This window comes from Lolium perenne, chromosome 7 (assembly GCF_019359855.2).
Source record: "Lolium perenne isolate Kyuss_39 chromosome 7, Kyuss_2.0, whole genome shotgun sequence".
NCBI classification, from domain to species: domain Eukaryota; kingdom Viridiplantae; phylum Streptophyta; class Magnoliopsida; order Poales; family Poaceae; genus Lolium; species Lolium perenne.
Window position 1 is genome coordinate 9,960,764 of NC_067250.2, and position 25,666 is coordinate 9,986,429.

Genomic DNA, 25,666 nt, shown 5'->3' on the forward strand with positions numbered 1-25,666 from the left:
TAAGGATCTGAGTTTATTCTCTCAGACGAAGGTTGCAGTTTACCGTGTGAATAGGCAACTGATTTGGCCTTAATCGCGTTTTATGGTAAAGGCCGATACGCTGCCATCGGCTCTTTGCGCGTTGACTTGCTTTGACAATCGGCAAAATTGATATGAAAGAAAAATCGACATAGAAACATTTTCTTCATTAATAGAAGGGGTTTTTTACAGAGAAGAGCCGATTGCTCAAGAAAAGAAGAACAAAAGAGGAGCTGATTACTACTACTAGTCCTATGCTAGTAGTCCCTAATCTAAGGGCCGTCGCTACCCTCGTCGTCGCCGTCGAAGCTGTCGTCGGCACTGCTGCCGGCGGGCTCCTCGTCGCTGCTCCCGTAGCCCTCGACGGGGGCCTCTTCCTCGTCGTCGTCGTCGTCGTCATCCGACCCGGCACGGAAGTGCTTTGCCGGCGGGTACTCATCGGAGGAATCGTCGTCCTCCTCTTCCTCCTCCTCGTCGGAGGAGGTGAAGTCATCCCAGGAGAAGAGGTCATCCTCGCTCTCCTCCTCCAGCTCCCCATCGGCGAGGAACTGGAAGTCGTCGTCTCCGTCGGTCAAGGACTTGTCATCCTCGGACCAGACGGAGGAATCATGGTCCTCGATGTCCCACTTCTCTAGGGCGCGGAGGTCGTACGCCGCCAGCGAGTCCCACTCCGGCGTGGGCTCGCGGGAGGAAGAAGATGAGGAGGAAAGGCCCGATGAGGCAGAGGAGGAGGACGAGGAAGACATGGCTACAGAGGAAGGGGGTTTTTTTTTGCCGATGGCTAGTACGGAGCAAGAGGATGAAGAGGCGAACTACTCGGCGCGGTTAAATAAAGGGGATATAGTGGAGATTTAATGCTACAGCGGTTTCCGAGGAAGTGGTGCCAAAAAACTGTCAAATCGTGCAGAGAAGTTGAGAAGGCAAGGCATCATGATGAAAGGATACTGCGACGGTTCTGCTCTGCCACGACATGACCCTACGAAGAAAAAACAGAGTGGTTTTGGAATTATCATTGCCAAAACCAGGGGGGCATGTGTTATCACCAGATTTTAACCAAGTCAGGAGGTGGGCCGTGATTGAGATGGGCTTGGAGAATATACATGGGAAATATTCATGAATCGGCCTCGTGCAAGAGTTTGGGCTAGATTGCCCGTTTATCTGTAAATTATAGTAGGTTGCGTGTCGGTTAGGATTAAAAGATAGAGTTTAGCTCGTACACGGTTGGGATTATTCCCAAGTTAGAGAGTCTACGGACTATAAATATGTATCTAGGGTTATTGAGAAAAGAGGACGATCACGTTCACAACAAACCAATCTAGGCGCATCGCCACCCCTTGTTTCGAGGGTTTCTTCCGGGTAAGCGCTATGCTGCCTAGATCGCATCTTGCGATCTAGGCAGTATCTTGTTTATTCGTTGTTCATGTGTTGCTCGTACTGAAGCCTTTTTTATGGCGAGCAACACCGTTATCATAGATATGTTAGGGTTAGCATCGGTACTTTCTTGATGTATTTGCTTAGTCATGCTACCCCTGGATATCTAGCTGCCCTTACACCCATTATAGGTGTAAGGGCAGCACCTTGCTTAGTCTTTATTTAGTAGATTCGATCTGTTACAGTTGTTCCTTGTTCTTCAAGGATTAGTTTGATATCATATGGTTAGGCCTTGCAAACGGATTGAATGATCCAGTAGCGCGTAAGGTGCGGTTTGCTGATCCTAGAAGGGATGTTCCGAGGATCAACTCCATGTTGGTTTTTAGGCCTTTTCTAGGGTTGGTTTTCTGTCATCTTTCGTATCTGCCAGGCTCAGTTACGTGTAGGACGTTCCGGTTATGTGGTGAAAACCCTAAATCATCGTAGATCGTTTTAGCTTAGTATTGATCAAGCAGGACCACCATGTTATCGTAGATCCAATACGAATCATGGGTGGATCGGCTCCTTGAGCCGATTCACAGGATAACCTGAGAGCCGATCGAGGCTCGTATTTAATGTTTACGTGTATGCCATGCAGGAAACTAGTTGAAGCAATCCATCACCTTCCTGACCAGGTATAGGTCAGGTGGCACGCCCTTGCACCAGCTTGGACGTGCGTGCCGGAGCATTGCGGGCCGTCGCCCGAGGGACCAGGGCCCACCAGCAGTCATGGGAACCTCCCGGCTCTCCGTGTTGCCCGTCGCTGCTCGCCGGTGGGTTTTGGCAGGCAACAGCTGCGACGTGGCCGCTACGATGAACTGGCCAATTTGTGATCTTCCTCTGCCGCTGCCTATCAAGCCTGCAAGAATCAAGAAGTTAGATTGTACCTCTTCTATAAAGAATCTTCCATCGCATGATTCCAGAAGTTTACCTATGAAGCGCCTTGTCCGTGTCTTGCCACCGAGGTGGGCACTCCTGATACAGCCCAAACTGTCTCATCACTCTGTGCGACTGGTGGTGTTCAACAAGCCACATGCATATGAGTGGGCAGCTGATGACCCACAAGTATAGGGGATCGCAACAGTCTTCGCGGGAAGTAAAACCCAATTTATTGATTCGGCACAAGGGGAGACAAAGAATACTTGAAAGCCTTAACAGCAGAGTTGTCAATTCAGCTGCACCTGGAAACAGACTTGCTCGCAAGAGTTTATCAGTATTAACAGTTTTATAGCAGTAGCAGTAGTGAAATAACATCAGTATTGGAACAAAGACAGCAGTAGTGATTATAGTAAACAACAGGATTAAAATACTGTAGGCACAGGGATGGATGACGGGCGTTGCATGGATGAGAGAAACTCATGTAACAATCAAAGCAGGGCATTTGCAGATAATAATAAAGTGGTGTCCAAGTACTAAGCAATCCATAGGCATGTGTTCCGTATATAGTCGTACGTGCTCGCAATGAGAAACTTGCACAACATCTTTTGTCCTACCAGCCGGTGGCAGCCGGGCCTCTAGGGAATCTACTGGATGTTAAGGTACTCCTTTTAATAAAGTACCGGAGCAAAGCATTAACGTTTTGTGAACACATGTGATCCTCACATCACCGCCTTCCCCTCCGGTTGTCCCGATTTCTGTCACTTCGGGGCCTCGGGTTCCGGACAGCGACATGTGTATACAACTTGCAGGTAAGATCATAAAACAATGAATATCATCATGAAACAATAACATGTTCAGATCTGAGATCATGGCACTCGGGCCCTAGTGACAAGAATTAAGCATAACAAGTTGCAACAATATCATCAAAGTACCAATTACGGACACTAGGCACTATGCCCTAACAATCTTCTGCTATTACATGACCAATCTCATCCAATCCCTACCATCCCCTTCAGCCTACAGCGGGGGAATTACTCACACATGGATGGGGGAAGCATTGCTGGTCGATGGAGAGGCATCGGTGGTGATGATGGCGATGATCTCCTCCAATTCCCCGTCCCGGCGGAGTGCCAGAACGGAGTTTCTGGTCCCGAGACGGAGTTTCGCGATGTGGCGGCGTACTGGAGGGTTTCTGGCGACTTCGACTTCCTTCCTCGCGTTTTTAGATCGAAACCTTTAAGTAGTCCAGAGGAGGGCGTCAGAGGGCAGCCGAGGGGGCCACACGCTAGGGCGGCGCGCCCCCCTCCAGGCCGCGCCGGCCTAGCGTCCGGGGGCCCTGGGCCTCCCCCAGGCCTTCCCTTCTGGCTCCGTGATTCCTCTGGTAAAATAAGCCCTTTGGTATAAATTCCGAGGATTTTCCCGAAAGTTGAATTTCTGCACAAAAACGAGACACCAGAGCAATTCTGCTAAAAACAGCGTTAGTCCGTGTTAGTTGTATCCAAAATACACAAATTAGAGGCAAAACAATAGCAAAAGTGTTCGGGAAAGTAGATACATTTTGGACGTATCAACTCCCCCCAAGCTTAGCTTATTGCTTGTCCTCAAGCAATTCAGTTAACAACTGAGTGCGATAAAAGAACTTTCACGAACACATTTGCTCATATGATGTAAATATTCTCATGATATGGCTAACACTTAGGCAGTTCATAATAAGATACATGCAAATAAGATCATCTAATAGCTATGTCAATCATGGAAAGGTACCAACAATTAATAATAAGCATCATGAATCATGTCTATAAGTAGGATTGCAATGTTCATAAAAGGGTATGATAAAGTGGTATCTCGCTTGCCCGAATTTGAACAGCAAAACATAAATGCCCAGGCACCTCTGAGGTTCATAGAAAGACTAGAAATAGAGATCGTCAAAGATAAAAGCATCAAAGTTATACCACAGTCAATCATATTTTGGGACAAGCATATTATACTAAGAATGACAGTTGTGCTCTCAAGAAAGTACTCAAAGAAAGGATGGTGACACAACATGAAAGTAAAAGATTGACCCTTCGCAGAGGGAAGCAGGGATTAACATGCGCTAGAGCTTTTCATTTTTAAAACAGGAGTAAAATTATTTTGAGAGGTGTTTGTTGTTGTCAACGAATGGTAATGGGTACACCAACTACCTCGCCAACCAGACTTTCAAGAGCGGCTCCCATGAAGGACGTTATTTCTAACAGCAAGGTAGATCATCCCTCTTCTCTTTTGTTTACACACGTACTTTAGTTTTATTATGGGTGACACTCCCCCCAACCTTTGCTTACACAAGCCATGGCTAACCGAATCCTCGGGTGCCTACCATCAATCTCATACCATGGAGGAGTGTCTATTTGCAAAATTAAGTTGCTTACTGATGAATCAGAGCAAAACATGTGAAGAGAATTATTAGTGAAGTTATTAATTGGGGCTGGGCACCCCGTTGCCAGCTCTTATTATGAAAGTCCGTCAAAAGTAAATGACAAGGTTGAAAGATAAACACCACATACTTCCTCATGAGCTATAAAACATTAACACAAATTGAGAAGCATTTTGAAGGTTAAAAGGCAGCGCATGAGAATTTACTTGGAATGGTTTGAAATGCCATGCATAGGTATTTATGGTGGACACTTTGGAACAACTTGGTTTTCAGGGGTTTGGAAGCACGAGCAGCGTTCCCGCTCAGTACAAGTGAAGGCTAGCAATAGACCGGGGAGCGAAAAATCAAGAGAGCAGTCACTGTTATAATCATGATTGCGGCAAAATAAATTAACGGAGGCATAAAAGTGATACAAGAACTCTGAAGCAATGTAAATCATAGAGGCTTAATTGACTTTTGTTCAGTCATATGCATGCGTGAATATGTGCCAAGTCGATTCAAATGAATTATTCAGAGGAGGATACCGCAATGTCATACCTATTTATGAATAAAACAATGCAAGCAAAACATCCATGACATGCTACTCATATTAATAAATTGGAGCTAAACATGAGAGATCCTGAACTACTAGACTTTCTTAAATGACATATACCTCACATGAACCAACTAAGCATGCTCACATGGATGAGTATATGTACAATAATGAAAACAAATAGAGTTCATACCAGCCTCTCACCACAGTCGAATTGTCGTAGATCGTCATTATTGCCTTTCACTTGTGTAGCTTGGATAATATGAAATGAAAACCACGCTCCAGCCACCGAAGACCATTGAACTCATAATGAACTTTACAAAATCAAAGAAGAACAGCAAATATTTTTGGTGTTTTCGAATTGGAAACAAGAACAAAAGGAAACAAGCAAGCAAAGCAAAATCTTTTTGGATTTTCTTATAGCAAACCAACGATAGCAAACAAAGCAAAATAAATGCAAGAAACCAAAATAAACAAGTGGTGAAGAGAAACAACAGAAATATTTTTGGTCTTTTTGTGTTTTAGAAAAGAAACAAAGCAAAAACAAGAAAATGAAAACTAGAAAAGTCACATAAACACAAAGCAGCAGAAATTCATCAAACTTGACAGCAGTACAGTAATCGATTTTTAAGAAATTCTTCCGCTGCTCAGCTTGAAAAGTGTTGAACTAATGAAAGTTAGATAACAACCTGGGGAACATGCACAAAAATTGGCTTCGCAAAATAAAGCTCTGGATGTTTTTGAGATTTTTTTTGGTAACAGTTCAGAATCTGTTTTCAGGTAGCACTTCCCCAAATATCATCTCCCTCTTATTAGAAAACCACTCAAAGAAACTAAACAAGTATATACAAGTATCCAGCAACCATAATATGCAAAGAATGAGTGATGTCGGTATACCTCCCCCCAAGCTTAGGCTTTTGGCCTAAGTGGAGATCAACCCCAGCGAGGGTCGCTGTTCCACTCCGGTGGATCATACATGGTGTAGTCATAATAAGGTCCCGGTGCAGAAGAAAAGGGTGAAGGCTCCACATGCCCAAAATGTTGATGCGATGAGCTTGCTGCATCGGATGACGAATCAAGGTGTTCCTCGACCTCCTCCATGTTGTCTCTTGCATGATGGCCTCCTCCCTCTATGTATGCATTCAGTGCACCCTCTGTGACTAACCAATCCTCCCTGGAATCAAGGTTAAATAGAATAGGCGCAGGCAACCTTACTAGTTTTTCAGTTTTCTTAGTTATTCTCCAAGCTTTCTTGTAAAATGTTATCTTGTAAAACAGGTTACCCAAATTAGATGAATCAGAAACAAATTCATGTTTAATCATGGAGACTATGTCCAGTTTCTCTATGGGAAGTTGAATATCAAGATGGTGAGGTTCTACACCATGCAAAGCTAGTAAACGAGAGGCGATGAGACCTCCACAAATTCCGCCCTTCTCACGGTTAGTAGCAAGTCTATAAGCTATCAACGCACCCAAATTATAAGCCTTATTACTTTGCAATGCAGCAGCTAGAAAAGCTAAATCCTGGATAGATAATTTACTTGCATTCTTTCTAGCAAGAACGCACTTAGTAATGAAGTAAGCAAAATAGCGAATAGCTGGGAGTTGAATGCTACTGATTTTACCACCATCCTCTGAGATGCTCCTTCCATGACAAATCATCTCGAAGAGGTTCAAGAGCTCTGCGGCAATCCCCTTATCTTCTCACATGATCCCCATTGCGGCACTCTAATTGCTGTACAAAAATCATCGAATGACAAGTTGACAGTTTTATTATAAATTTTGTACTGAACCATGGGGTTAGATTGCGACCAATTGAACTTAAAATCCTGCACAACAGACATAGTCAATTTTGCATTTGGCATGGTTCTCCGTCAACAAAATCATTCAACCCTGCACGAGAAATTAGATTCTGAACATCTCCCAAGATTCATGCACTTCTCATGAAATCTGTGCACGGGTAGTAAGAGGGGTATACTCCCTCTTCGCGGTTCACTCTCATGATGTTGGGGGGATGACCCCCGGTATGCCAAAGGCATGCCAAACCGGATGGTTTGAGCCATGAAGATACCGGTTTAATATTCTTACCGGAGCACAAAGATAAGAGCTTGGCTAAGTAAAGGCAGACCGGTATCCCCAGAGGGGTATACCGGAACCGGATGAAGAAGATACCGGAAGGAAGGACATGTCGGCAAGACCGGTCGAAGATTCTCTTCAGAGCTAGAGGACAAGGCTGAGGTAAGCAAAGTGGCTTTAATCGGAGCCCTAGCGCCAAAGAGAGCGGTGACGCTGAAAGAAGCCGGAGGACGTCAGCCTCCCTGATTAAAGAGGACCCCGGCGTCATCCATGATTAAAGTTACTTTGTAAACTAGTTTGTCCAGTCAAAGATGCCATTAGGGTTTCTTGTTCTGTAAGCCACCCTCTCCCCTATATAAGGAGAGGGGGCATAGCCTCTTACGGGCACGTGAGGTTGGATGATGCTCAGTCTCTAGAGAAATCTTGTAACCAGAAATCTGTAACCATGTTGAGATCAATGAAGATAGTGATCTAGAGCAGAGTTCTTCCTCTTGTGTTTCTTCTTGCACCCTTGCCTTTGGCTGTGTTCTTGAGGAAAGCATCCAGAAGTTCGTTCCACCTAGTCACAAACCCTCCCCCGAATCCTCTTGCGTCCATCCGCCCCCAACTCAAGCCATCCTATGGCATCTGCTCGTTCACCACGACGACAGTTGGCGCCCACCGTGGGGCATGAAGTGGCGCTTGCTGGAGTTCACATTCGGGCGGGCATCCTCGACGTCGCCGGCCAGCGTACGGTCTCCGCGTTGGTGCAGCGCATCTACGCCATGGACTTCATCAACGACAACGCGGGCTGCTTCGCCAACGGCGGCATCTTCCCCAAGAACGGCCGCATCATCGAGTTCGGCAGCCACCGCATCTACTTCGGCACCGTCCCTGTGCGCCAGTGCCCCTCGCCGGTGCTGGTGGCGCCGGATCCGCCAAGATGGCTACATGCGGGCCACGCTCCTGGCAGCATGGAGGTGATGATGGTAGGCGCGGTCGACGCCGGCAAAGGAGCTGTGGAAGAAGGTGCTGGGCGTGCGGCTTCAACCCGCGTGGCCAAGCCACCGCTGGAGCGTGACGCAGGAGCTGCGGGAGCATCATCTGCACCACCGGAAACACCACTCCAAGCGGCGATGAACGTCCTCGCCACCCCCATCGCGCAGAACATCGACCCGGCAGCGGCTCAGGCGGAGCTGGAGGCGCAGCGCCGGAAGGTGCTCGAGAGCGGCAAGGACATCCTCAAGGCGCAGCGCGAGCTGAACCTAACCATACGTGAGTACAACGCTGCCCATGGTTTTCCTTCTGTTAGCGCGCATGCTGCTAGGATACCGGAGAACCGGCTTAAGGCTCGCAATCTAGATTAGGATATGCGCAAAGAAATTGTTGCCGGCAAAAGTATCTCTGCATCTGTGAGCATTGTAGAGAAACCTAAGTACACTAGCTCGGATAAAACCATGAAAGCTGCTAAAGCCGCGGTAGCGCTGTGTGAGTCGCTTTCCGGGGACGCTCTGGTAAAGCAACAAGAGCGTGTCCGGGAGCTGCTCGAGACTATCGAGCAGCAGCATGCTGAGCAGCTTGTTAAGCTAAACAAGGCTGTGGCCTCAAAATCCGCGCGTTCAACAAAGAATGCCGGTAGCAAGTCCCATGGGCAGGCTTCGTCCCCCCATCCGGACAGAAGAAAAGAAAAAGAGATGAATGCGCAGCAGATGACTGTGTATGATCCGGTTCTTGCCGGAAAACAACAAGCCGGGCAACACGATGCCGGTAGAAAAAGCCAAGGGGCAGACAGAGGCTACGCCAAAGGAGGCTATGCCGGAAACAATCATGCCGGTAGACACGAAACCGGGAAAAATTATCGAGCTGCAAGGGCAGCGTACGATGAGGAGGAAATAGATCCTCCAAGGTACCGACAGGCAAGGGCCGCGGTACCGGAATATGAAGACGAGGTTGATTCGGCAAGACCGGCAGCATACCGGAACCCATTGGCGGAACGCTTGGGAGAAAGATACCTGCCAGAACGGGATGCGAGGCACCATCTGGACAGAGTATACTTGTCGGAAATAATCGAGGCAGAAGGACCTCCAGGCCCAAAGTGCTTCGGTCCAAGAATCATGAAAGAAGGACCACCGGTTCGCAACTTCCAGTTACCCCGTGACACAAAAACATATGATGGCACAACTAAGCCGGAAGATTGGCTCGCGGATTACGTGACCGCGGTATACGTCGCTGGCGGCGGAGGAACCGTAGCTGGAGGAGGAAACCAGCGTTGGGCCATGAGAATCATACCATCGTTCTTGGTAGGACCGGCAAGAATCTGGCTAAACAACTTGCCGGCAGGAAGCATAAATGGCTGGCTGGATTTTGAGGAAGCTTTTGTGAGTAACTTCAGCAGCACTTACCGGAGGCCAAACAGGCCGCATCAGCTCGCTTTGTGCGTGCAGCGCCCAAATGAAACAGACCGGGATTATCTGGCTCGGTGGAACACCACAAGGAACTCCTGTGAAGGGGTGATAGAGGCGCATGCCATTGCTTGGTTTAGCAGTGGGTGCAGAAGAGGTTCACCGTTGTGGCAAAAACTGCAGCGGAACATGCCGACAACGTTGGCAGAGATGATACGCGTGGCAGATAGCTATGCGTTGGGAGACCCAACGCAGCCGGCGGTACAACCCGAGCCGGAACAGCAGCGCCAAGAGCAAAACCGGGATAACCGGAACAACAAAAGAAGGGAAGATTTTCCGGATCGAAGGTACGGTCCGCAGCAAGTTGCTGTTGTACAAGAAAACTCTGAGGCCAGCGGCAGTCAGAGGCAAAGAACCGGATCGCAGCCATGGGCGGGTCCTAAGAAACAGTGGGTTGAAAAGAAACCCTGGGGCCAGAAAAAGAACTGGCAGGAACCTGTGAAGTACACCATGGAAGCTGCCATGGATCAACCTTGCCGGTGGCACACACCGAATCCGGCACACCCATCAAACCACCTGACGAAGGGTTGCTCTTGGACCAAGTACTTGATGCAAAAGGAGCGGTAAAGGATGCACAACCACCACAAGACATGCTGCGGCAACAACAGCTACCGCCACCACCACCGCTTACCGGAGCAAATGCTTTACCGGTACAGCCTCAGCCAAACCGGCAGCAGTACCAGCAAGTGAACCAGGTGGGAGAAGGCAATGGCCAAGTGCCTCCGTCGGCACCTTTGGGCCGGAATGTTTACCATGACCCAGAAATGTGATGCGTTGTGTTCGTCACTGAGCCAACCGACAGACAGAGTCTGCATCGCCGTTCTATGGAAGTGAACGCGGTGATGCCGGCAGTACCAAAATACATGATGTGGTCTGATCAAGAGATCTCGTGGTCGTTCAAGGATCACCCTAAGATCATGCCTAACCCGGGTGGCTATGCTCTCGTCTTGGACCCAATCATGCAAGGGCCAAACGCTCTAGTCAAGTTCAGCAAAGTGCTGATAGACAATGGGAGCAGCATAAATATCATGTACCGGCACACCATGAACATGCTGGGCATAACAGAAAACATGCTTCAGCCAACGCGTACAACGTTCCATGGAATCGTTCCGGGCCTGTCCTGTGCACCGGTTGGAAAAGTCCGGGTGGATGTGTCGTTTGGAGGACGTGACAATTGCTGGGTTGAAAACCTTGAGTTTGAGGTGATGGACTTAGATAGTCCTTACCATGCTTTGCTGGGGAGACCGGCATTGGCTGCTTTCATGGCCTCAACTCACACGGCATATCTCAAGATGAAGATGCCGGCACCTCGTGGACCCTTAACTATGGTGGGAAACTACAAAGTCTCACTGGAAACAGCTTCCGCCGGATCAAACCTGGCAGAGTCGCTGGTGATCGCTGAAGAGAAGAGGAGGATGCAAACTGCGGTTGCGCTGGCTCAGTCCTCACAGCTAAGCTTAGCGGCAATGAGTGCAAACCTGGGTGCACCGACATTCAAGCCGACAAAAGAAACAAAGGACATTGTGCTGGACCCGGCTTACCCTGAGCGCACCGATCGTATCGGTGCCGACATGAATGAGGCATAGGAAAGCGCGCTCGTCAGCTTCCTCCGTGAGAATCGGAATATCTTTGCCTGGTCTACTGATGACTTGGTAGGTGTTCCGAGGGAGCTGGCTGAGCACTCATTAAATGTCTGGAAAGATGCAAAGCCGGTAAGGCAGCCGCTGCGGCGGTTTGCTGAAGACAGGAGAACGATCATTGGAGAAGAGGTGACAAAGTTGCTGGTTGCCGGTTTCATCGTGGAAGTACTGCACACTGAGTGGCTAGCTAATCCGGTGCTGGTCGAGAAGAAGAAAGAAGAGAACCTGGAAGCAAAAGCTCCAAAGGTGTGGCGCATGTGCATCGACTACACCAACCTGAACAAGGCTTGCCCGAAAGACCCTTTCCCGTTACCCCGGATCGATCAAGTGATTGATTCCACTGCTGGTTGTGAGCTATTGTCTTTCTTGGATGCTTATTCCGGTTTCCACCAAATCCCCTTGAAAAGGGAAGATCAAATAAAAACTGCGTTCATTACCCCGCACGGGGCTTATTGCTATGTCAATATGCCTTTCGGTTTGCGCAACGCTGGTGCAACGTACCAGCGCTGTATGCAAAAATGCTTGTTTAACCAAATTGGAAAAAATGTACAAGTCTATGTGGACGATGTCGTGGTAAAAACCAAGGTAAAAGAAACCTTAATCGATGACCTCCGGCAAACATTTGATAACTTGAGAAGATTCCGGATGAAACTCAATCCGGCAAAATGTACCTTTGGTGTACCTGCCGGCAAGCTGCTTGGCTTCCTCGTGTCAAGCCGGGGCATTGAGGTCAATCCGGTAAAAATTCGGGCAATCGAAAGAATGACTATACCGCGTGATCTCAAAGACGTGCAAAAGTTTACCGGAAGCTTGGCATCGCTAAGCCGGTTCATAAGCAGATTGGGAGAAAAAGCTCTGCCACTCTATGCTCTCATGAAAAAATCTGACACGTTCGTCTGGACCCCTCAGGCAGACGCAGCGTTTAAAGAGCTAAAAACAATGTTGGCCACAATGCCTATACTGGCTTCACCTCTAGAAAGAGAGCCTATGCTACTATACATAGCAGCAACAAACCGGGTTGTGAGTGTGGTAGTTGTGGTTGAAAGAGAAGAGGAAGGAAAAACCATCCAGAGGCCGGTATACTACCTGAGCGAGGTGCTCTCCCTCTCAAAGCAAAACTACCCTCACTTCCAAAAGATGACTTATGGCGTGTACATGGCCGCCACCAAGCTCAAGCACTACTTTGAAGAGCACCCCATGAAAGTGGTGAGCGAGGCACCCATTTCCGATATCATGTGCAACAAAGATGCTAGCGGAAGGATTGCAAAGTGGGCAATCCAGATATCACCGTATGTGCCGGCGTATGAAAGAAGAGATGCCATAAAGTCACAAGCTTTGGCTGATTTCCTTGTTGATTGGGAGGAGATGCAATACAAGCCGCCGGATCAAAAGATAGAATACTGGAAGATGCACTTTGATGGATCCAAACTCAAAGAGGGTCTAGGTGCTGGTGTGGTGCTTACCTCGCCTAAGGGAGATCATCTCCGGTATGTTCTGCAAGTACATTTCAGGGCATCAAACAATGTCGCTGAGTACGAGGCTTTGATCCACGGGCTAAAGGTCGCAAAAGAAATCGGTGCACACCGGATCATTTGCTATGGAGATTCAGATCTTGTGGTGCAACAATGTTCCGGAGATTGGGACGCGAAGGATGCTAACATGGCTTTGTACCGATATCACGTGCAAAAGATTGCCGGCTTCTTTGAGGGCTGTGAGTTTCACCATGTGCCGCGAGCGGAAAATGAAGCCGCGGATGCTTTGTCCAAGCTGGGCTCATCTAGGCAGGAAATTCCTCCCGGAATAGCCTTGGCACACTTAATAGAACCATCAATCAAACCAAGCCCGGAATCGGAATCAATTTTCGTACCGGAATCACATGTTGTACCCATAGATATCGATGAAGGAAACCCGGGGACTGTTCCGGCAAGCTCGGGGACTGTTCCGGAAAGCTCGGGGACTGTCGCAGCCATACCGGAAGAAACAATGCTGGTAGATAGCATGGAGATAGACGTACCGGTGTTTTTGGTTCGAGAGACACCATCGTGGGTTAAACCTATTAAGGAATTCCTGATCAATGGCACCTTGCCGGATGACGAAAACGAATCTAGAAGGATCCAGAGGAGGTCCAAAGCATATACATTCATCAATGGCGAGGTGTACAAGAGAAGTGTTACCGGCGTTCTTCAAAGATGTGTAGAGCCGGAAGAGGGAAAAGAAATGCTTGAAGAAATTCACCAAGGGGAATGTGGGCACCACGCTTCATCAAGGGCGCTGGTAGCAAAAGTGTTCCGGCATGGGTTCTATTGGCCCACTGCTTTGGAAAACGCTGAGGATTTGGTAAGAAAATGCAATGGATGCCAGAGGTATGCCAAGCAAAATCATACCCCAACGTCCGGCTTAAAAACCATACCGCTAACATGGCCTTTCGCTGTTTGGTGCCTTGATATGGTTGGCCCGTTCAAGACTGCAAGGAGCAGCATGACTCACATTTTGGTCATGGTAGACAAGTTCACCAAATGGCTAGAAGTGAAACCTATCGCAAAGTGTGATGGGCACACAACGGTGAAGTTCCTAAAGGATGTTATCTTGCGGTATGGCTACCCGCATAGCATCATCACAGATAATGGAACCAACTTTGCTCAAGGTGAGTTCAAAAGATTTTGTGAGGATAACAACATCCGGTTGGATTTGTGTTCGGTAGCACACCCACAAGGCAATGGCCAAGTGGAAAGAACAAACGCGTTGATACTTTCCGGTATCAAACCAAGACTCATCGAAGCGGTGGAAAAGTCACCGGGGTGTTGGCTTGATGAGCTACCATCAGTGTTGTGGAGCATAAGAACAACTCCAAATCGGTCCACCGGATACACTCCATTCTTCATGGTTTACGGAGCAGAAGCGGTCATACCAACCGACATTATCCATGACTCACCAAGAGTGCAGCTCTATACCGAGCAAGAGGTAAAAGAAGTCAGAGAAAATGATGTCGACTTGCTAGAAGAAGCAAGAGAATTGGCATTGGCAAGAACAGCCATTTACCAGCAAAACCTCAGACGCTTGGTGGGATCACCAGGACCATACATCTCGCTCATCTTGTGCTGCCGACGCTTGAGAGGAAGCACCCGGCGCGAGATGAAGGTGCGGATAATATCATCGGAGCAGATGTTAGTCTCCTTCATCAGGTTCGCCATGAAGCGTACCACCCGGTTGGTTTCGATATGATCCGACTTCGGGTTGTAGCTCCAGTTGGCTCTACTGGGCGGCGCCGGGTTGAAAGGCGGCAGATCGATGAGATTTGCAGCGCCGTTGTTCTTCACGTAGAAGAAGGTCCCTTGCCATAGCCGGCATGCCTCGAGACCGGAAAACTTGAAGAAAGGGCTCCCTTGGCGGGAGCCGATGATACAAGACCCGCATTGAACGGGGGGTTTGGGTTTAGGAATTTCCTTGCCCTGAACGGAATTGATCCGTAGAGCAAAGAAACAGGCAAACGTCTCGCGAGTGGGACGAATGCCGATATAAGCCTCCATGAAGGTGGCAAAGCAGGAAAGGTAAAAAACGGCATTGCCGGGAAGATGGTGAGGTTGAAGTTCGTAGAAATCTAAGAACTTCCGGAAGAACTCGGAGACAGGAAGGCCGAAGCCGCGCTCAAAGTGAGCAAGAAAAACGACATGTTCACCGGGCTCAAGCACCGGTTCAATCTCGTCGCCAGGAAGCCGGCAGGTTACTCCCTCTGGAATCCTTCGGGACCGGTATAGCCAGTCAATCTCGTACTGGGTAACATTGGAGCCCATCCAGGCTCCACGTGTGACATCGGAAGGATCTACACCGGAAGCTTGGCTAGAGCTACCGGATTCTTGGTGGCTACCGGAGTCGGTATCCATCGGAACAGGATCGGCGGTTGATCTATCAGAAGATTGGCTATGCCGGCTATCGGAGGAGTAGGCAGAGGAAGATGGAGCGGAAGAGGACTCTTCGCTAGACATGAGTGCGGGTGCGGAAAAACAAGAATCCCAATATCTACCCCCACGCGAAGATCTACGAGTAAGAGAAAAAGCAAAAGAAAAGGAGAAGTAAATACACTACCGACCCAAGATCTAGAAAGCAAGCAAAAGAGGAGTAAACTCAGATTAAACCTAACCTGGGCGGCGGAGTCGCGGTAGAAGGGGTCTGCCGGTGAAGTGGCGAGCCTGCGGTCGCCGAGGAGTTCCGTCGACGGCGGAGCGGAGAAGAGCTCAAAGAAGGGCGAATGTAGCAGTCGCAACAGGAGCACTGCGAAGAATCTCCGCACGGTGAAGTCCGGCGAAGAAGCGGCGCAAGTTCACCGGGCGGCGGAGCTCGAGCGAAGAACGGCGGACGGAGAGCAGTGGAGGCGCAGAGAGCAAATGGCACTGTGCGCGAGGGAGCGGAGAATGCGAGAAGAGGAAGAAGAGGGGGCGGTTCTACCTTATAAAGGAAGAGAGAGAAGTGGGCCGAAAACCGCCGGGCCGTGGCGGTTCGCTCCGCGGGCCGCGACGGTTCGCACCACGGGCCGCCATGTGGCGCGGCGATACACGCGTGGAAAGGGAAAGCCACAGGAAGGTACACATGGATCCGGAATGGCCACTGGGATCCGCTGTGAGGCATTTAATACGCGCGCAGAAGTCGAAGGGAAGTGACCCCTGACACTGGCGCGTCAGTCACAGTGCGCATGTCACTGACAGGCGCGCGACCCGAGAAATTCTCGACTTCGCCGAGGAGATAGTAAATGCTAAAGATACCGGACAAAAAGATGCCGGGAGATACCTCGTAAAGAGAGAAAACGCAAGTCCGGGCAAAGATGCCGGATCCAAGCTAAACGCCGAATGATTAAACCGGTATCCTATGATATGAGAACCTGGCATGGTCTGTAGGATAGAATCCGTCAGACTATACCAGCTTCGGGGACTAATGTTGGGGGGATGACCCCCCCGTATGCCAAAGGCATGCCAAACCGGATGGTTTGAGCCATGAAGATACCGGTTTAATATTCTTACTGGAGCACAAAGATAAGAGCTTGGCTAAGTAAAGGCAGACGGGTATCCCCAGAGGGGTATACCAGAACCGGATGAAGAAGATACCGGAAGGAAGGACATGTCGGCAAGACCGGTCGAAGATTCTCTTCAGAGCTAGAGGACAAGGCTGAGGTAAGAAAAGTGGCTTTAATCGGAGCCATGGCGCCAAAGAGAGCGGTGACGCTGAAAGAAGCCGGAGGACGTCAGCCTCCCTGATTAAAGAGGACCCCGGCGTCATCCATGATTAAAGTTACTTTGTAAAGTAGTTTGTCCAGTCAAAGATGCCATTAGGGTTTCTTGTTCTGTAAGCCACCCTCTCCCCTATATAAGGAGAGGGGGCATAGCCTCTTACGGGCATGTGATGTTGGATGATGCTCAGTCTCTAGAGAAATCTTGTAACCAGAAATCTGTAACCATGTTGAGATCAATGAAGATAGTGATCTAGAGCAGAGTTCTTCCTCTTGTGTTTCTTCTTGCACCCTTGCCTTTAGCTGTGTTCTTGAGGAAAGCATCTGGAAGTTCGTTCCACCTAGTCACAAACCCTCCCCCGAATCCTCTTGCGTCCATCCGGCCCCAACTCAAGCCATCCTATGGCATCTGCTCGTTCACCACGACGACACATGACTTGTTGCACCTCCAATTCTTGTTGGTTTAGTTGATGTCTATTCCACTCCATTTTCTGAAATTTTCAACAATCATTATAAAATTTGATTTGGTGACATATAATTGAGGGAAACTACCATAGGAACTTGCTAGAGTACTAATCATGCATCACAACTAGTTTCTACAACTTGGAACAAGCATGCAAGCTCACTAAACATGTTACCTACAGCAGCAAAATATTCAAGATATACTCAACCAAACAAAATTCTACTTGGATAATCGGAGGAGTCACATACCGGAGAGCAAATGTGCCAAATTTCAGAAAGAAATCTGGGCTGAGCAAAGAGATCGAGAAATCTGGAGCTCTTGAGCAGAAATGCGAGTGAGAGAAAGCCGGTGCGAGTTTTTTCGGGAGAGAGAAGAGAGTGGGAGGGAGAGATAAAGCAGTGGGGCAAGGGGGAGCCCACACGCCAGGGTGGCGCGCCCCCCTTCCAGGCCGCGCCAGCCTGTGGGGTGCCACCCTGGGGTGCCCCACTGGTCATCCCCAGGTGCTCCCAGGTGCGTGATACGTCTCCGACGTATCGATAATTTCTTATGTTCCATGCCACATTATTGATGATATCTACATGATTTATGCATACTTTATACCGTTTTTATGCGTTTTCCGGAACTAACCTATTGACGAGATGCCGAAGGGCCAGTTGCTGTTTTCTGATGTTTTTGGTTTCAAAAATCCTAGTAAGGAAATATTTTCGGAATCGGACGAAATCAACACCGAAGATCTTAAAATTCCCGGAAGCTTCCAGAGCACCGGAGAAAGGCCAGAGGGGAGCCAGGGGGCCCCACCCCACAGGACGGCGTGGCCAATGGGGGGGGTGCGCCCCCCTAGTGTGTGGGCCCCCTGTGGCCCCTCCGACTCCGCCTCTCCGCCTATTTAGTCGTCCCTGACCTAAATCCTCGACCCCGTTCGACGAAACCAGAGAAAACCATCCAGAGCCGCCGCCATCGCGAAACTCCAATTCGGGGGACAGAAGTCTCTGTTCCGGCACCCTGCCGGGATGGGGAATTGCCCTCGGAGTCATCTCCACCGCCGTCTCCACCGCCATCTTCACCGCCATCGCTGTCTCCGTGATGAGGAGGGAGTAATTCACCCCCGGGGCTGAGGGCTCCGCTGTAGCTATGTGGTTCATCTCTCTCTCTTTGTGATGTAGTTGAATATCATCTATGTGCTACTCTAGTGATGTTATTAAAGTAGTCTATTCCTCCTGCACGGTGTAATGATGACAGTGTGTGCATCGTGTAGTACTTGGCGTATGCTATGATTGTGATCTCTTGTAGATTATGAAGTTAACTATTACTATGATGGTATTGATGTGATCTATTCCTCCTTTCATAGTGTGATGGTAACAGTGTGCATGCTATGTTAGTACTTGGTTTGGTTGTGTTGATCTATCTTGCACTCTAAGGTTATTTAAATATGAATATCGAATATTGTGGAGCTTGTTAACTCCGGCATTGAGGGTTCATGTAATCCTACACAATTAGTGGTGTTCATCATCCAACAAGAGGGTGTAGAGTAGTCCTATTATGTGATCATTGTTGAGAGTGTCCATTAGTGAAAGCAGGATCCCTGGGCCTTGCTTCCAAGCATCGCCTTTTTTCCGGGAGTTCTTAAATTTCTATGAACTCCAACCTCACCACCTTCCTGGCAACGCCATCTTTTATCTTTCTTGCTACGCCACCTTCATGGAGGCCTACATCGGCATTCGTCCCACTCGTGAGACGTTTGCCCGCTTCTTTGCTCTGCGGATCAATTCCGTTCAGGGCAAGGAAATTCCTAAATCCAAGCCTCCCGTGGAGTGCGGGTCTTGCATCGTTGGCTCCCGCCAAGGGAGCACTTTCTTTAAGTTCAGCGGCCTTGAGTCTTGCCGTGCCTGGCAAGGAACCTTTTTCTATGTGAAGAACAACGGCCGCGCCAATCTTATCGATCTTCCTCCGTTCCAAGTGGGGCCTCCTGGCAGAGCCAATTGGAGCTACAACCCGAAGACGGATCATGCCGAAACCAACCGGGTGGTACGCTTCATGGCCTCTTTGAAGAAGGAGACCAACATCTGCTCGGATGATATCATCCGCACCTTTATTTCGCGTCGGGTGCTTCCTCTGAAACGCCGGGTGCATAGGATGAGCGAGATGTACGGTCCTGGCGATCCTACCAAGATCACAGGCCGTCCCCTTAGCAAGAAGGATGTTGTTCGCAAGGCTAAGCAGATTTGCCAAACTGCTATGCCGTTTGAATGGGAATGGGGCCTCCTTCCCCTCAGCACTACTAACCCTCCGACCCAAGAAGTAAGAGATTACGCAGTTGGGGTAGTTTTTGCCGGTAACTTTCTGCTCTTGTTAACCTTCTTTTTTCGTGTTTCAGGCCAAGGACCGCTTCCCCCTCATCCAAGCAGAGCGACGCGGGATCTGCGTGAAGCGCGCCCTTGACTCCTTCGACCCAGATCCCTACATCTTTTGGAAAGATCTGAAGATGGGCAAGACTCCGGCTGCGCGCCTTGGCCGGTCTCCACCGAAACCAACCGGGTCCTCCGATGACCTGACCATGCTTGAGGTATTTTCTTTTCCGGTTTCTTATATTTTTCCGTTATCGCCTTCTTGCGAATTTTTCCTTAGCTATGTTTAACTTATAGATCCACGAGCACGCGCCGCCCCTGCGCGCCGAGGCCGGCCATGAGTTTGTGGACAAACTCATGGCCCAAGGCCAAAAGAACAAGCTGCCGGCATCCGATGCCGGTCCCAGCCAGGCCCCTCCCTCCAAGCGCTTCCGGACTGAGCCCTTGGGGGAGAAGGAAGTGGGCGTGCGCCACTACGGGCGCAAGCAGATGCCGACTGCCTCCGGGTGAGTTTCTTACTTTCTTGCCTCTTTTCGCCAAGTTCTTTTTTCGGTTGCTTTTTTCCAACTATCCTTCTTTCTTTCTTTCAGCCCCGCGCTCAAGCTTGGCTCAAGGCCATCGGGCTCTGAAGGTTCCGCAAGGACCTCAACCCCTCCTCCTCGCTCAAGCCCGGCACCATCTGGTGCCGGCAACACCTCTGCCTCCCTTTCGGGGGGCACAACAAGTTCGGGGCGTGCGGCCCCTTCATCATCAGATCACCGCACGGAGGAGGATCTTTCCTTCCTCCCAGAGAACCAGGATACCGGCGCCAGCAACATCGGCGCCGAGGAAAAAGCTGCCGGGCGGGCGGAGCCTTCGGCTCCTCTCGTCCTCGAAAAGAAGACAACTTCCGCGCCGGAAACTTCCGCGCCGGAAAGTTCCAACCCGGGTGACGCGCCCAGCGCTCCCCCTTCTCCACGAACCATCCTCATGCCACCGCCAGATGCTCCTCGCACCAAGCCCTCCAGGGCTGCTCCAACCGCGCCGCCGCCCAAGACCTCCAAGCTCATCAAGGGGAAGGCGACGGCCTCCAGCGCCCCTTCCGGCGGCCAGCAGCCCCTTGTGCTGCACGTCTCCAAGGCCGCCAGGGATACCGCCACGAAGGCCACCGGCCTGCTTGGCCGTATCACTGAGTTTCAGCGCAGGGGCCGGGACCTGGGGCATCTTCTGCCCTACGCCCAGAAGTGGAACGCTGCGGACATGACTCCGGCGACCCGCGGTTTGGGCAAGGACAGGCTGCCGGCGCCTGACCCTGTTGGGGACCGGTCTTCCGAGGAGCACTTCATGCGGCTTCGCAGCGCCGTGAAGGAGCTCGACAGCGCGTGGTACGATGCCACGAACAACTTGATGGTACGCTTTACTGACTCTCTTCAACTTCTACCGGTTTCCTTGCTTCCGGATTTTTTCTTTAGTTTCATGCCGGTTTCTCTCTTGTCTATCTTCCCAGTCCCCGAGTTTTGTGGTGAGAGCGCAGCTTTTAGCACAAAACTTTAACTTTAAAACTTAGCGCAAAACCGGCACTGCCAGTCCCCGAGTTTTGTGGTGAGAGCGCAGCTTTTAGCACAAAACTTTAACTTTAAAACTTAGCGCGAAACCGGCACTGCCAGTCCCCGAGTTTCGGGTTAAGAACTCTGTTCTTAGCGCAAAACTTAACTTAGAAATGCGCGAGACCGGCACTGCCAGTCCCCGAGTTTCGGGTTAAGAACTCTGTTCTTAGCGCAAAACTTAACTTAGAAACGCGCGAAACCGGCACTGCCAGTCCCCGAGTTTCGGGTTAAGAACTCTGTTCTTAGCGCAAAACTTAACTTACTTCTTTTTCTTGAACAGCTCACGGCTGACGCTCGGAAGGCCCTCTTTGAGGAGCTCCTATGGGAACACCGGGACCTCGCTGAGGCACACGACAAGTGCCAAAGGTAATTTTGTACCACCGGCATCTTTTTACCGGAAACCTTTTTTCCTTCTAACACTTATAACTTTTGCTTAACAGTGATCCCGGAAGCTTCCATTGAGGCTCTCAAGGAGCAGCTCGCTGCCGCCCAACGTACAATTCTTTCCCTTCTCTTGTTAACTTGGTTTTCTTTTCATCTTTACCAGCACAATCTTGTTAACATCTTCTTTTCCGGGTTGCAGGGGAGAAGGACCAGCTCATCCGGCGGCATCAGGAAGAGCTGAGCGCCCAGAAAACCAGCTACCAGGAGCTCAAGTCCCAGCTCATCCAGCTGGGGCTTGATCATGCCAAGGCCCTCAAAGCCGCTGAAGCTGATGCAGCGGCCAAGATGGATGAGGCGCTGGAAGATGCCGGCAACGCCAACTCGGTGTTGCTAGCTGAGCTGGAGGAGCTAGCCAAGGCCCAGAAGGTTGCCGAGGAGAAAGCTGCGCGGCTGGAGGAGGAGCAGAAGGAGTGCAACAGGCTGGTGTTGCAAACCGACACGCTTGCCTATCGTAAGTCCTTTGCCTTTGCGCTTTCTGACTACTGCCCGCAAGCCTTTTTTCTTCCGATCGCATTTTCTTCAGTTGCATTTTTCCTTCCGGTTGCATTTTCTTCCGGATTCCTTTCCTTAGCCTTTTTCTTTCTTTGCACAGGCCTCTTTCCGGACTCTCAGAAGTATGCTGTCAAGAAGGTTGACGAGCGCCGCACTGCCCAGGGCCAAGCGAATCTTGCCGTGCCATGGACGCCCTATGACCATCTGGTCGCGCTGAATGCGCGGGTGTCTCACATGCGCGCCATAGATCACAATTTATCTGACATTCCTGACGTAGCTACCCAGCTCTTCAGGACTCTGTGGCCTGGCGAGGAGGTGCCGGATACTTTCTCCCTCATCAGTGATCGTCTCAAGGGCGCCGGCAAGAGGATCCGCGAGTGGCAGTGCTCTGCTGCCTGTGCTGGAGCAGATTCTGCCCTCCGTGTCGCTTGCTCCTGGTACCCGGAGCTGAACCTGGATGCCCTTACCGGAGTGCGCGAAGGCGCGGAAACCGATCTAGACCCGATTCTCACCGCTAAGCGGCAGGATCGTGCGTACCACATCGCGGAGTACGCCGACATGCGCACCTTCATCCCTCCCCCTCCTGACGTCAAAGATTATCTTGATGAGGAGGAGGATGAAGCCGAGGAGGAGCCTCTGGACGACGCTGGTGCTGGCGATGCTCCTCCTGAAGCCCCCGCTGCCTGATTACCTGCCTTAAGATTCACCTTTGTCATGCTGTTTGGTCCTGCGTGTCTCGAGACAATGTTCTGTTAAATTCTGCCCCGGTATGCCGGGGCTTATGATGTAAAACTTTAAGTCCGCTTTTGGTTGCTGCACAACATTTTATGCCGGTAAGTTATACCGGTAGTTAATTATCTTAAGTTTGTCTTAGCATATTTGCTTTTGGTTTTGCTTTTATCCTGCGCTGCAAAGATTTCCAAATTGTTTCCGCATCCAATTCGATGCACACTTGGTTCTTTTGCCTTGGCTCTGCCTGCCTTCTCTGGGCGTTCTTTGGCGTATGAGCACAAGGTTCTTTCACCAAACAAGCATTTTCTTGAACTTAGAAATAACTTTGAAATTTTGCAAAAAACCGGTTTAACCGGGGTTAGTTAAATTTTCCAGATTGTTCTTTCCTGCTCTCTCTCTTTGCAGTTCATGTGCTTATCTCCTACCGGTTTATCTTGCTTGCCATGAAGCCGGGTTGCGGACAGCAGCAGAGTCGAAGACTCCGGTAGGATTTAGCACACTACTAAACCGGAAAGAAAAAACGTTCAATAAGCAACCGGTAAACTGAAAAAATAAACAAGTTACATGCAACTTAAGTTGGGGTAGTCCCCGAGATTTATTCAAGGTTCCGACATCTTTTATTCATAGCATGTAAGGTACAAAAAGGAACTTCTTACACCACAACTTCAAGAGTAGAAAGGACGCAACAGAGCTACGTTCCATGGACGCTTGCTCTCCTCTCCGGACCTGTCCGCCTTTCCTTTTTTCCACTCTTGTGCATCAATCAAGTAGTATGCATCATTGTGAAGCACCTTGCTTACAATGAAGGGACCTTCCCATGGTGGTAAGAGCTTATGCCGGCCTTCAGTGCGCTGCACTAGGCGTAGCACCAGATCTCCTTCCCGGAAAACTCTCGGGTTAACCTTCCGGCTATGATAGCGTACGAGGTTTTTGCTGGTAAATGGCTGTTCTTGCCAAAGCCAGCTCTCTTGCTTCTTCTAGCAAGTCCACATCATTTTCTCTGGCCTCTTTGACCTCTTGCTCGGTATAGAGCTGTACCCTTGGTGAATCATGAATGATGTCAGTTGGTACGACCGCTTCTGCTCCATAAACCATGAAGAACGGAGTGTATCCGGTAGACCGGTTTGGAGTTGTTCTTATACTCCACAGTACGGATGGTAGCTCATCGAGCCAACATCCCGACGATTTTTCCACCGCATCAATGAGTCTTGGCTTGATACCGGAAAGTACCAAAGCGTTCATTCTTTCCACTTGGCCATTGCCTTGTGGGTGTGCCACTGAGCACAAATCCAACCGGATGTTGTTGTCCTCACAGAACCTTTTGAACTCACCTTGAGCAAAGTTGGTTCCATTGTCAGTGATGATGCTGTGCGGGTATCCATACCGCAAAATGACATCTTTTAAAAACTTCACCGCTGTGCGCCCATCACATTTTGCGATAGGTTTCACTTCTAGCCATTTGGTGAATTTATCCACCATAACCAAGATGTGAGTCATGCTGCTCCTTGCAGTTTTGAATGGGCCAACCATATCGAGGCACCAAACGGCAAACGGCCATGTTAATGGTATTGTTTTTAAACCGGGCGCTGGGGTATGATTTTGCTTGGCGTACCTCTGGCACCCGTTGCATTTTCTTACCAAATCCTCAGCGTTTTCCAAAGCAGTGGGCCAATAAAACCCATGCCGGAATACTTTTGCTACCAGCGCCCTTGATGAAGCATGATGCCCACATTCTCCTTGGTGAATCTCCTCAAGCATTTCTTTCCCTTCTTCCGGTTCCACACATCTTTGAAGGACACCGGTAACGCTTCTTTTGTACACCTCACCATTGATCAATGTATATGCTTTGGACCTTCTTTGTATTCTTTTTGATTCATTTTCGTCATCCGGCAAGGTGCCGTTGATCAGGAATTCCTTAATAGGTTTAACCCACGACGGTGTCTCTCGAACTAAAAACACCGGTGCATCTATCTCCATGCTATCTATCAGCATCGTTTCTTCCGGTATGGGTACAGCAGTCCCCGAGCTTGCCGGAGCAGTCCCCGAGTTTACCGGTGCAGTCCTCGGGTTTCCTTCATCAATATCCATGGGTACTACATGCGATTCCGGTACAAAAATTGATTCCGATTCCGGGCTTGGTTTGATCGATGGTGCTCTTAAGTGAGCTAGAGCTATTCCGGGAGGAATTTCTTGCCTGGATGAGCCCAGCTTGGACAAAGCATCCGCGGCTTCATTTTCTGCGCGCGGCACATGGTGAAACTCACACCCTTCGAAGAATCCGGCAATCTTTTGCACGTGAAACCGGTACGAGGCCATGTTGGCATCTTTCGCATCCCAATCCCCGGAACACTGCTGTACCACAAGATCTGAATCTCCATAGCAAATGATCCGGTGTGCACCGATTTCTTTTGCGACCTTAAGCCCATGGATCAAAGCTTCGTATTCAGCGACATTATTCGATGCCCTGAAATGTACTTGCAAAACGTACCGGAGGTGATCTCCTTTTGGTGAGGTGAGCACCACACCGGCACCTAGACCCTCTTTGAGTTTGGATCCATCAAAGTGCATTTTCCAGTATTCTATCCTCTGATCTGGCGGTTTGTATTGCATTTCCGCCCAGTCAACGAGGAAATCAGCCAAAGCCTGTGATTTTATGGCATCCCTTCTTTAAATGCATTTGGTACATATGGTGATATCTGGATTGCCCATTTTGCAATCCTTCCGCTAGCGTCCTTGTTGCACATGATATCGGAGATTGGTGCTTCACTCACCACCTTCATAGGATGTTCTTCAAAGTAGTGCTTGAGTTTTGTGGCGGCCATGTACACGCCATAAGTCATCTTTTGGAAATGAGGGTAGTTTTGTTTTGAGAGGGAGAGCACCTCGCTCAGGTAGTATACCGGCCTCTGGACGGTTTTTCCTTCCTCTTCTCTTTCAACCACAACCACTACGCTCACAACCCGGTTTGTTGCTGCTA